Consider the following 13,847-nt stretch of genomic DNA (forward strand, 5'->3'; position numbering starts at 1 on the left):
AGCCTCTAATGCTGTTGGGAGATTTAATGAGAGGACTTTGGTACTCTAGAGGAATTCCCTTGAATGGGATGGTAGGACCTCACCCCTTTTCTCTTCTTTGTTATTGGATGCTATGAGGTAAACAATTTCCTCTACCACTCATTCCTCTACATGACATAATGTTGCTATTTTACCATAACTCCAGTAACAGTGGGCTCAGTGACTATGTGCTGAAACCTGCCAAACTAAGAACCAAAATGAATCTCCTCTCTTTATAAAACTCCCAGGTGTTGTCTGACTAGTATCCCTTAAAAAATAATATCAACTTACATATTTTGTATTATCATAGCAGAAATTGTGACCCATGTATAATAATACTTTCAAGCTGTCATAACAAGATGTCCTAATACAGGACAACTTAAACAACAAAAGTAACTTCATTGTGGCTCTTGATGCTTCTAGCCTAGCAATAACTCATAGAGCTTTGGGAAAAGAATACATGTAAACAAACAAGGTGATGAAAATGAAAGGGAGGGCTGATGAGATGGCTCAGCGGGTAAGAGCACTGACTGTTCTTCCAAAGGTCCTGAGTTCAAATCCCAGCAACCACATGGTGGCTCCCAACCACCCGTAATGAGATCTGATGCCCTCTTCTGGTGCATCTGAAGACAGCTACAATGTACTTATTTATAATAATAAATAAATCTTTAAAAAAAAAGAAAAAGAAAAAGAAAATGAAAGGGAAAAGAGCTTAAAGACTTTGACATAAGATTTAATTCCATAGTGTGTAATATATATCACTTACTGGGTGTTTACAAAGATGTTCTAGTTACTATGACAAATGTTAAATACTAATGGCTTCAATATTTTCAAAAATAGCTGAGCAGTGGTGGCTCACATCTTTAATCCCAGCACTTGGGAGGCAGAGGCAGGCGGATTTCTGAGTTTGAGGCCAGCCTGAGAAACCCTGTCTCAAAAAACCAATATATATATATACATATATATATGTATATATATATATTCAAAAATACAAAGTTAAGTACTATCATAACTAACAGTTTTAGGATTGTAATGGTTAAGTGTTAAACTGGTTAGCTTTAATCTGTGAAAGAGTGTCAGTTAAAGATCATCTACACTGAGTTGGCCTGGAGGCATGTCTGTATAGGATTGTCTTAATTGATGTAGAAAGACTCAGCCCTTTATGAGAGGTACCATTCCCCAGGTGGAATAGTGGTAGTTGTGAACTGTGTCAGAGTGGAACAAGCAAACAAGCATGTGTGCATTCATTTCTGCCTATCCTTCACAGTGGAGGTCATGTGACTAGCTGTTTGAAATTCCAGTGTTGACTTCTGCACAACGATGTGCTATAATCTGGAATCATAGGTTGAAATAATTCTATTTCTAACTAACCAGGACAATCTAACAAGGATATCTTGGGAGGTTATTCTTTATCCTGAAGATTGCAGGGGACCTTAGAAGGTTTTTTGAGCAGGAAAGTAACAAGAAATGAAATACACTTTGTGGTTTGCTTGGTACTTGTGGGTGCTTTATCTACTCTGATCTCTGCTGTGGCTATCCAGGGTTCTTCAGGTTACTTACTCAACCAGCTGCTGATAAGTTAAACAAAGCAGGATTTCAGGACATTAGAACATTAGAAAGAAGATAATTGATTTACCATTATGATGTAAGAGATGGCTCAGCAATTACGAGTAGTTGTTATTCCTATAGAGGACCAGAGTTGGGTTCTATGCAACCATGTGGTAGCTTACAACTATCAATACTCCAGTTCCAGGGGATATCCTACCCTCTTCTATCCTCTGTGGGCAGGAAGTACACACATGTGATGTAAATACATGCATAAAGGCAAAACACTCATACACATAAAATAAAACAAATGTAAAAAAAAATAAAGACAATGTAAGAGACATGCTTGACAGGTCATGATTAGATAGAATCCCAACATTCTGGAGGCACAAGGTGGCAGATCCCTATGAATCTGAAATCATCTTGAGCTACATAGATCCAAGCCATACAGGGCTACATGATGAGACCCTGTTTCAAAAGTACATAAAGCATGAGATGACGTATATCTTAACTAGGAAAATGCGAGTAGGATTATAGAAGAGAATGTTGAGAAGAAATAATTAAAGATTGATACGCCAGTAGTTATAGTAAATTAGATGAGTTGAAATTAAGTAAAAAGACAAGACTGAGTCTTGGAACCCTAACTCAGAAGAATTGGATGAAATATTGTTCTATGATGCAAGAAAAATGGGGAGGAGGGGATTCTTGTGATTGAGTGATAAAGTTCATCCCCTTGGGGTCCATCGCTTTGAGTTGCTTGTAGGGTATACAAGTAAGCAATGCTTATAAACAGAGAGTTTGCAGTTCTCCATTAACAGGGAAAGAAATCAGTCTGGAAATGGTGACTTAGAACTGCTTACCCATAAGCAAAAGCTTAAGGCAAGGTGACAAATGAAAGCCTCCAGGACAGCAGCAGCTTGGGAAAGATAACTGCCAAAGTCAGTAACCAGAAGACCTCAGAATAGACACTGCAGAGGTGAGATGAGCCAAAGAACACCAGAGATAGGAGCTTCCTGGATATCAGGAAGATTGAACAGGGTAACTGGAGTCTCCCCACTGAGGTTAAGTAAAAATTGTTTGATAACTGTTGAGTGTGATCATTAGGATATCACTGGCCACAGTGCTGTAGAGGCTTTGGTGGAATGTTAAGAAGAGATGCCAAAATGAAGTGGGAGACAGAAGGAATAAACACAAGTAAAAGATATGTTTTCAAGAACATTGGCACTCTGGGAAGAATTTCTTTGTGGCAGTAGCCAACAAGCAGTCAAGATCACAGCAAAAGCAATGGGTTTTTCCCTATTGCATCATTGTTTCTAATAATACCCAAAGTTTTAAGGATTAAACAATGTCCTATCTTTTCAGAGATTTGGGGCAGGGACAACATTGCCATTCTTTTAGACTTCAACTTCATTTACAAGTAAGAAAGTTTGTTTGCACTTGAAATTTGTATATGAGATTTTCCCATGCTTGTTCTGTGTCTAGCTGAATATATATATATATATATATATATATATATATCCAAAAAGTAGCAGGTTGAGAATGTTCATAAACATTCTTTTTCCATGAGCATCCATCAACAAGAATCATAATCTGTTAGTGATTATTTTTAACATGTGTTCAGAATGTGAGCATTTCTATGAATAAATGGTCTGAGTAGGGGAAGAAAGAAAAGCCAAAGAACTCCTCCCAAGATTTTCATGGGAGCCAGAGACCCCCTCCCTCAAAGTTGACTGAGTATCCTGAAATACTGCTAGGAGGCAAGGTGAGAATCAGGCTAATTTCTGACAGGGGAGATCTAGCCTTCTAAACGAACCAAAGGAGCCCTGTGCACACAGCTTCATGGGATGGTCCCCTGCTACTACAGTGTATCCTCACTTTTCTCACTCCTTCAGGGAAATAGATCATGCTGGAAAGCAACCATCAGACACTGGCAGGGAAATAGAGAGTCCAGCAGCCAGCCTATTCACAAATCTTGCTATTTCATCTGGACATACCTCTTTGAGAAGATACAAAAGTGAGCCATGCTTTGATAGAGAGTAAAAAAGAAAAGGAAGACTCACATAATGGTGTTGAAATTCTCTTTTAGGGCTTCAAGTGAGGTATGCCTATGCCCAAAGCCCATTAAGGACAATAGATGCTGCAAATACTCCCTTAGCACTTAGCACATAACCTACCATTCCCAGAGGGTGTGTACTACTATAGCAGAATAGAGAAGTTTCCCCAGGAATGCTCAGTGTATCCACCCATATTTACTGCAACAGTCAAGCCAAGCAAGGAAGGGACCATCCTCTCCTCTTGGACCTTTTGCTCTATCATAGTAGTAAGCAGGCTGGAAAAGCTTAGCCTGTTCCTGTGCCAGGGAACTGACAAACAACAGGGTGAATGAGCAAGGCTGGTAGGCCCTGTGCTTGCTGTTGAGTTCCCAAGAAGCCTTCCTGTGATCACTTCCTTCCGTTAACAAAACCATTCAACTATCAGCAAACAGGCATGGCTCAGTTTAATTCACATTTTAAAATTATTTCTACACACACCCTTCCCCCAAATCTCTATGGCTATCTTGTTTGAACCACCCCAAACACTTGTGTATTAGCTCAGAAAATAAAGCAAAAAGATGATGGTCTCTCAAAGGGAAAAAAAAAAAAACAAAACAGATGTCCCTGTTTCCTATAAAGATTGCTCTTGTTGGGAATGCTTTCTACCTAGCTTGTAAATGTAATTTTTCTTTCTTCTCTTCAGCTCAAATTATGTTGTCAGTGATACTTACCATAAATGTACAGAGCTTAGGAGTAACTTTAAAAAAACTTCTGACAGCAGGACCCTCACTCAGATAGTCTGTAGTAGAAGGATCTTGGCATATGTACACATACAAACCTCTAATTTGTAACCAAGGCTGGAAAGCACTACCATGCCAGCTGATAACCCCATTCACAGCTTCCATCTAAAGCTTACACTGGTAAGACGTCTCACACGTACCCAATGAAATGCCGGGACTTGATTTTATTTCGTTTTTTAGAATGACATTATCCAGATTGTGGGATCTAGCAAGTGAAAACTGAATATGCTTCTCCTTTTCATTAACTCTCTTAAAAATGTATGTTTAGAGACTACTAGAGAACTGAATAACATTTTCCCTTTTCCCTCCTCAAACCAAGAGAACAGTACTCTAGAACCTGAGAGTAGAAACACAATTATAGACATTCTTATTTGTTGAGTAATTAAAGTGTACTGGGTTTTCCAGGACCATGTCAATTTTAAATTTTCTTTCATATTTTTCCATGATTACAGAGATTCCACATTCATGAATGCATTCATCAGTTATCTAGTGTGACCACTGAGTTAAGGAAAAAATGCTAATAGAGAGTTGGATTTGTGAAGGGATGTACAAAAGGAACTTAGAGCAGACACCTAATGCTCCTGTTACAGGCTTCATGTGTCTGGTGATGCCATTGTAGCTAGAATATCTATAAAGAATGAAGAACCCAAACCATACACATGTACAGGCAGGAAAATATGTAGCTATTCTTCTAGTTCCAGACACACGCTTAGGAATGACCCACACACACACACACATTAGAACATCATGGCAATGAGAGTATGGAATAGCTTCCAGCTATGGCAGCAGGAGGGGGAATCATAGAGGTAGATCAAAAAGCAGTGGAAATAGAATCTCAGTGCTCGTTAGCATTGACCCTCTTCTTCCAGTGAGACTTCCAAACAGTGTCACCAATTGCATTCCAATATATGTTCTTATGAGGAAGTGTCTGTGAACCCTGAAAGACCAATCAGGAGCCATTCTGAAGCAATCAGATCAAAGTCTCTCAATATGAGCCTATGGGGACAGCTCCAAGCACAGCAATTACCCTGATATTCCAAGTCTTACTTAGCTACTTCAGCCCTTCCTGCATTGTGCCCTTCCAAACTCAACAGCTTCTGGGTTTATGATTCATTGTTTGTCTTTTGTCTAAAATGCTCCCAAATCTGGGTCTGCAGAGATAGCTCTGCAGTAAGAACGTTTGTGTTTCCTCCAGAGACCCAAGTTTAGTTCCCAGAAACTATGTTAGGAGGATCACAATCACCTGTAACCCCAGTTCGAGAGGATTCAACTGCCTTTTCTGGTCTCCATGGGTACTTATACTTATGTGAGGTATGCACGTACACACACACACACACACACACACACACACACACACACACACACACACACACACACACACCATGGTGTCTGAAGTGCCAAGTATCACTCCACTGAATGAAATCTTAATCTTCCTCTCTCAGCAGCTATCAATTGCAAATAGCTTCTTGGTTAAGTGTGGAACTTCATGCCTCTTTCTCCTTCTCCATGTTGTGGTTTTATCTGGTTTGAACTTAAACATGTCTTGTGAATGCTGCCATGGTCTCTGTGAGCTTATATGCGCATTCATATGTTATATCTGAAAAATACCATTTTCTTGGAATCACCACATCTGGCTCATAAGATCCTTTGGCCTCCTCTTCCACATAGATCCCTGAGCCTTGAAGGAGAGGTGTGATACGGACAACCCTTTTAAGACTAATTGCTCCAAAATCCCTGTCTATATGTTCCCAGTTGTGTGTCTCTGTATTACTTATCATCTACTGCAAGAAGCTTCTTAGATGAGTTTTCAGTCATACTGATCTATGAATATAACAATGTCAGTAAGGATTGTCTTAGCCACTGTTCTATTTCTGTAAGGAGACACTGTGGTCATGGCAACTCTTATGAAAGAAAGCATAAGAGTTTATTTGGGGCTTGCTTACAATTTCCAAGGTTAGTTCATTATCATGGCAGGGAGCACAGTGGCACACGGGGATACTTTTTAAAGAAAAAGTAGCTGGGAGCTCTACATCTGCATCCTCAGGTAGCAAGAAGAGAATAGCAACACTGGACCTAGCCTGAGCATATGAGACCTCAAAGTTCATTCCTGTGACATACCTCCTCCAAGAAGGCCACACCTCTTAATCCTTCTCAAGTTGTGTCACTTCCTGATAACTGAGCATTCAAATATATGCATGCCATTCTTATTCAAACCTCATGAAAATCATATCACAACAGTGAAACAAAGAACTAATACAGGGTGTAAGGGTGAGTGGGGTTGTCATTTACAGACAGTATAAGAAGTAGCTAAATTAATGAGTTTAAGCAGGGCAGTAACACCACACTGCTTAGTGAATAGATTAGAACAGACTCAGGACAATCATCAAAAAGCCAATTAAAGACAATGACAACATTATACAAGAGCGATGCTGATGGTTTGTTGTAGCCTGGAACTTGTAGAGCTAAGTGGTCAGACTTAGGCTATTGTAAGCATATGAGTATAGGAAGCTGCCCTTGCCAGGTTTTCCTGACTCAAAGGTGGGATGGCTTTCTAAAAACAGTGGGGATGATGTTTGCTTTACCTGTGAGGAAAAAGAGCAAAGTGTGTGATAATTTACATATGAATATATTAGTCCTAAAAAAAAAATCTGTTCCTTAGTTTCTCTGTTGGCCAACAAAACAGGAAAAGCAAGTAGATAGGTGAACAGTTAAGACCTCAGTGGAAGACAGAGAGACAAGGAAACTGAGAAGTCCTAATTACGTAGAAACCAGTCACAGTCGTGAAGATGTTGTAAAAGTATTGGGAGCCAAAACCCTAGAGCAGGAAATGTTTGAAAGAAGAAGGGCTAGCTGGTCCAGGTGTTACTGGAGGTCAAATAAAGATGTAATCATTAGGGAAAAAAACTTATCTTAGGTTTTGAGTTGGGAAATCAGGTCCCTAGGTAGAATGTAACTGATGACAAGACACTTGCCACAAGTTAATGAGTGCATTCAGCAAAAGTGATGCAGACAGATAGAGATAGATAGATAGATAGATAGATAGATAGATAGATAGATAGATAGATAGATAGATAGATAGATGATAGATGTACAGATTTTTGAGATGTGGGGTCAATGCACGGTCAAGGTTGTGAGGAGAGAAGGAAGACTTAGGTTTTATTATAAAGGCAGGAGAGAACATGTACAGATCACAGTTCTTCTGAGGAAGTATAAGTGGGAGCATAAAACAGACAGTGACTCCATTCATTTAATGTATTCTCTGCTCCCCTTTCCCTGTAAATCTTCAGGAGGGACCCAGGAGAGCGATGTTTAAGGAAAAGGTAGTTAAGAGCTAGGAATTTCGATCATTAAATTAGTCAGTGATGGCAGCATCCTCACCAAATAACCCATTAAAGAAATAATGTTTTCTATGACTACTTTGAGATTTCTATCGAAAGTTCTGTATTCTAATGGAATACTAAAAGTTTTTTAAACCAACCTGGATTTGTGTAAAGGAAAATAGAATGCATGACCTTATCTAGGTGTAGCACAAAGGGCCTGCTCACCCTGATACGGATACATTTACCTTTAAACTACTAATGTCTTCACCACACAGCTTCATTCCCAAAGACAAACTAAGGACTTACATGCAAGTTTCCATTCATCAAAAGGGCAATTATCAAAAACTTAAGCTAGAAATTTTCAGAAGATGACCCTAAACATAAACCGAAGCCCAAAATGTTTATGCAACCACTATACCTATTGCTCCCTAGTAGAAATACAGTTCTAGTGTGTTTCCTGAAGCAGAGAGTCTCTCACGGGGCTCTGTAATGACACATCAAAACTAAATTAGCTTCAGTAAAGTCAAAGAGCATGAAAGAAAAGCCCTTGGTTGTAAATGGCTGTTGTATACATATGAAGCCAAAAAGCTGGTTTTCTACCCTGCAATATAATGTATGACATAGGACACACCATATGATAAATGTGAAACTCTTATCTTACAGAATAAAGAGGCCATAATATCACCCTTCTGTGACTCCATCTGGCACGTCTTATAGTAAACTGGCACATTTATGACCCATGATCGTTTATGTCTCTGAGAAATATTTACAGAAGGCATTATTTGTTCAGGTTTGCTTGTCATAAGTGGCCACCTGTTTGGAGCACTTGTGAGAATCAGAGTTTGAATTCACCCTGATTCAGGGTAGCTTGGTACATCTGAAATGTAATGTTTTGGGGTTTTGTTTTTGTTTTTTTTCTATTTTTCTCAGTCTTCTTCATTATAAACACAGGAGGGCAAATGAAAGAGATGGCCTGATGTATAAAAGGACACAGATATAAATATGTGTGCTTTGTTTGTAATTGCACCAAACATCTGGCTAATGTTAATCATACAGGCAGCAATTTGGTATCTTTCCAAGGATATAAGAAATGGGGTATTTCTGAATGGCAGAGAAGCACCTGAAAAAATGTTCAACATCCTTAATCATCAGGGAAATGCAAATCAAAACAACCCTGAGATTCCACCTCACACCAGTCAGAATGACTAAGATCAAGGTGACAGCAGATGCTGGCAAGGATGTGGAGAAAGAGGAACATTCCTCCATTGTTGGTGGGATTGCAAGCTTGTACAACCACTCTGGAAGTCAGTCTGGCGGTTCCTCAGAAAATTGGACATAGTACTACCTGAGGATCCCACAATACCTCTCCTGGGCATATATCCAGAAGATGTCCCAACCAGTAAGAAGGACACATGCTCCACTATGTTCATAGCAGCATTATTTATAATGGCCAGAAGCTGGAAAGAACCCAGATGCCCCTCAACAGAGGAATGGATACAGAAAATGTGGTACATTTACACAATGGAGTACTACTCAGCTATTAAAAAGAATGAATTTATGAAATTCCTAGCCAAATGGATGGACCTGGAGGGCATCATCCTGAGTGAGATAACCCAATCACAAAGGAACTCTCACAATATGTACTCACTGATAAGTGGATATTAGCCCAGAAACTTAGGATACACAAGATATAAGATACAATTTGCTAAACGCATGAAACTCAAGAAGAACGAAGACCAAAGTGTGGACACTTTGCCCCTTCTTAGAAATGGGAACAAAACACCCATGGAAGGAGTTACAGAGACAAATTTTGGAGCTGTGACGAAAGGATGGACCATCTAGTGATTGCCATATGCAGGGATCCACCCCATAATCAGCTTCCAAACACTGACACCATTGCATACACTAGCAAGATTTTGCTGAAAGGACCCAGATATAGCTGTCTCTTGTGAGACTATGCCGGGGCCTAGCAAACACAGAAGTGGATGCCCACAGTCAGCTATTGGATGGGTCACACGGCCCCCAATGGAGGAGCTAGAGAAAGTACCCCAGGAGCTAAAGGGAACTGCAACCCTATAGGTGGAACAACAATATGAACTAACCAGTACCCCAGAGCTCTTGTCTCTAGCTGCATATGTATCAAAAGATGGCCTAGTCAGCCATCACTGGATAGAGAGGCCCATTGGACTTGCAAACTTTATATGCCCCAGTACAGGGGAACGCCAGGGCCAAAAAGGGGGAGTGGGTGGGTAGGGGATTGGGAGGGGTGGGTATGGGGGACTTTTGGGATAGCACTGGAAATGTAAACGAGGAAAATACCTAATAAAAAATGAAAAAAAAAAGAAATGGGGTATTTGACATAGCTCTTGCGATTTTTAAGGCAGTTCAAGAAAACTGAGTCATTTCAAATGTAAAAGTAATTACAGTTTTCAGCTTTTTGGGGTTGTTTTGGGAGAACTTACAAATGTACAAGTCATTCATTGACATAAGATGGAGATTAATTTGCCTATACAATCTATTCAGATGTATTATTTACCAAAAACTACTACTAAGTCTGAATACTTCAAAGATTCCCCTGGTAATGAATACCAGGAAAATATTTTTATTCTCTTCCATAAAACAAGGAGGCCAAGTAGAAATATTTGTCATATTAGATCGGCATAAATAATTACATGATAGCTTTGGGTTGTCAACACACTGGTGTATAGAGAGTTATTTTCTAACCAAATTTCAAAGCAAAGACCTTGCTAGATACTTTTGATTTTTTTTAATTTGTTTGTTTGGGTTTGGTCAATCCAATAGTCATTAGGGCTAAGGAAAGTAAACTGTGAATAATAACACTGTGTGCATCTCATGGCTTGTCTATGTTACTAATAATGGCATAATTTGGCACATGATATGATATATATAGCATGATATTAGGATTTATTTCCCCCAGTTTGCCATTTCCTGCTTTGGGTGATACTAGATTTGAAATCTCTGAAAAAGATTGCTTATTTTTCTGTATTTACAGGAATAGATGTTTTTGTAAGTATCATTAAAAGTTTTAAAAACTATCAATACAGACTTAGAAGAACAGCTGTAAAAGGAATTAAGTTAAAAAATGAGCCTTCATCTCATTTGTCACCTCAGACACCAGAAGTTCTGGCTCCCATAGCTTACTAATGAATGAATGGCTGCCAATCAATTGCCCTACAGCCAAGAATATAATCAAAAGGGGGGCTCAATTACCACACAGGTGGCCCCCAGCCCTCTAGGCCCTGAGCTCAGAGGAGGCCCCTCGGCAGCCCTTCAGACTGAAGCTGCTCTTCCAACCCTAGAGACAGTGAGCTTATCTGCTACCTTTTATCAGCTGGATAAATTTATTCTTCCACTTGTGTTTTTAAACTTGATCACCACAGAAATGTGATGATCAAGTTAAAAAAATAGAAATAGGAGTAGCTTAATAAACCAGGGTGGAGTTTGTGAGATTTGACATCCCACACCTGCCAGCCTGAGAGCATTTTCTCATCTAGGATAACCCTTGCTGACACAGCTTAGTACAGAGAAACCAATTATCCACCTTACCTAGGGTAACACGGTGCCAACTGGATTATAAAGATGCTAACTGCTAGGAATACATGCCAGCTCCCAGGGGATGTTTTTATGCCACAGTGGCTTGTCCTGTAGATAATAAATGGGTTTATTTATTATGAAAGATGGGAAAGAAAATCTAGAAAGTGGCTAAAAGAGGACTCCCATTACCTTTCATATTTAAATACACTATAGTGATCAAAACTTTAACTTGTGTCTAACCATGTTTTAGATTATTTTCCCCAAACTATATGTCCTCCACAATGTTGTCTCGTTTTTCTTCATATCTGTTCCCAACTTAATATTTCTTTGCTTTTTTGTTCCCAACTTAAAATTTCTTTGCTTCCGTTTTTTACGTATCTGTTCCCAACTTAATACACACAATCTAAATAAGCTTTTTGTTTCGTCTGGATATTTTATTTTGGGTCAAGGCTAGGAAAGACACAACAGTGATGTACTTGCCCTTGATTGTGAGACACAACTTTGAGCCTTAGCATTTTTATCAGCTTTTTAAAAATATAGCCTCAGGCTTGAAAACTTGTGGGCTCTAGTTATATTAGTGCTAGCCTTGGGAAGTCTTTAACTACATTTAAGACTAGTCTACAAAGAAAGACTTTTACCACATATCTCTGTCTCAAAGATTTCAAAATGAAAAGCCAACTTGTAATTCTTTAGCGATCCAAGTCTGAAAATCCTGATGCCCATTGGATCTTCAGCTTCTTTGAAGGCAAGTTCTCAGTGTATTTTTATTATTTTTTTTCTATGAAAGCTACCATGGCTCTTAGAAAATGCCTTCCTCACAGAATCTCAGTGCAGGTGAAAGTGAACTTTCCCTGTACCCACTGTTCTTCATCTGAACACTCTCAAATAACTAACATTAAGACCTCCAACCTCAATTCAGGAATTGTGATAGCCAAAAATTAATAGGTGTCTTATCAGTAGAAGAATGTAGGCAAGTTCTCCCTTTTCCTGACTCGTCCTCCTTACCTCAACCCTCCCAACACTAATATACTAGCATAGCTTTTCTACTTCCTCGTTTCACCAGTCACTGATTTTTGCACTATGACTTCCGGTGGTGGTAGAGGGTACCTGCAAGATGACACTGATTGCAAGTTCCTCTAGGTGTATGCAGAAGGATGGATTCTGATGTGGACTGATCATTTAGGAAGAGTCAGCATATAATAATCAAGTTCCGAGATGACAAGGCGGTGCCTCAGGGAAGAGACAAATAAGTAAAGGGAATTATTGTGGTCAGTTTTTCATCTCTATGATGTATACCTGAGAGAAACAACTTATAAGGAAGAAAGACATTGGTTGGTTTACAGTTTCAGTCTGAGGCCAGGTAGATTCATTGCTTTGGGTCAAAGCTAAGTGGGAAGATTGTGGTGGAGGGGTGTGTACTGCTCATCTCGTCATAAAGAGGAAGAGGAAGGCACCGAGACAATATATGTTCTTCTAAAACATGCTCCTTACAACTCGTGTCCCCTAACTCCCATGCCACGTAGTTTCTACTACCTCCCAAAAGTCTATTCAAGTGAATTAGTGAATCCAAGTCCATCAGTGAATTAATTCATTGTTTAGGTCAGAGCCATCATGTAGCTCTGGCTCTTCTGGAGCTTGATATAGGCTAAGCTGGCCTGGATTCACAGAGCTCTATCTTCCTCTGTCTCCTGAATGCTAGGGTTAAATGCATGTACCACCGTTCCAGTGCCCTATTCCTCTACTAGCTCTTGAAGAGGACTTTTCTAAGAGCATCTTTGCCCACAGAGCTTCATCTTCAGATGTTTAAAGTGACTCAGTGGAAGCGTTGCTTACAGGGCTCAAATACAGGTGCAGACAATAAAGCTCTGCCCTGTGTGAGGACCACAGGCTGAGGTCCATGGTCTCCATCTTCTTAACTTTGTAGCTGACCTTGGATCCACAACATTACACTTGTTTTAAACAAGTAAGTGTAAAGTACTGAAAGATAATAATTTCCTAAATTCCAATCTAACATTATTTTTTTTGAACAAACCAACTGAAAATTGAAAATTCATTTCTTCCTCAACCTTGGCCTAAAACTCTGATAAATATGAATAGAGGACTCTTCTTAATGAAAATGTACTTTTTTTTTTGAGAAAGGGTTTCTCTGTGTATCCCTGGCTATCCTGGAACTCACTCTGTAGACCAGGCTGGCCTCGAACTCAGAACTCTGCCTGCCTCTGCCTCCCAAGTGCTGGGATTAAAGGCGTGTGCCACCAATGCCCAGCTGAAAATTTACTTTTAATAAAACACTATTATCCTAAAAACAGAATACGTGAAACTGAAGAGTGGAGAGAGCTATATGGCAGGGTTTGAAGGGAGAAAAGGAAAGGAAGAAATGTTCTAATTTTAATATCAAAATTAAATTTTAAAATAGAATGAAAACATTATTTTTTTTCTTTTTTCTTTTTTATTAGGTATTTTCCTCGTTGAATGAAAACATTATTATCACATGTGGATATCAAAAACTCTTCAAAATAGAATTTACATTCAAACACTGATGAAATTAATTCCCTGAGTGCCTTTTCTGTAAACTG

The 13,847-nt window shown here is 39.2% G+C and overlaps 1 protein-coding gene and 1 long non-coding RNA gene across 3 annotated transcripts in view; one reads left to right on the forward strand and one right to left on the reverse strand.

Annotated features, from left to right (window-relative positions):
• Positions 1-13,847, forward strand: part of Kcnb2 (potassium voltage gated channel, Shab-related subfamily, member 2) — a 436,827-nt gene that overhangs the window by 287,109 nt on the left and 135,871 nt on the right. The window lies entirely within an intron of this gene.
• The window catches only part of Gm51617, a 46,640-nt gene that overhangs the window by 2,809 nt on the left and 29,984 nt on the right, over positions 1-13,847 (reverse strand). The window contains exons 2-3 of the long non-coding RNA XR_003947747.1: positions 12,379-12,501; positions 11,284-11,379 (exon numbers count right to left, since the gene is read on the reverse strand). This is a non-coding gene — a long non-coding RNA (predicted gene, 51617). The remainder of the gene's footprint in view (positions 1-11,283; positions 11,380-12,378; positions 12,502-13,847) is intronic.

Source organism: Mus musculus, chromosome 1 (assembly GCF_000001635.26).
Source record: "Mus musculus strain C57BL/6J chromosome 1, GRCm38.p6 C57BL/6J".
Classification (NCBI taxonomy): domain Eukaryota; kingdom Metazoa; phylum Chordata; class Mammalia; order Rodentia; family Muridae; genus Mus; species Mus musculus.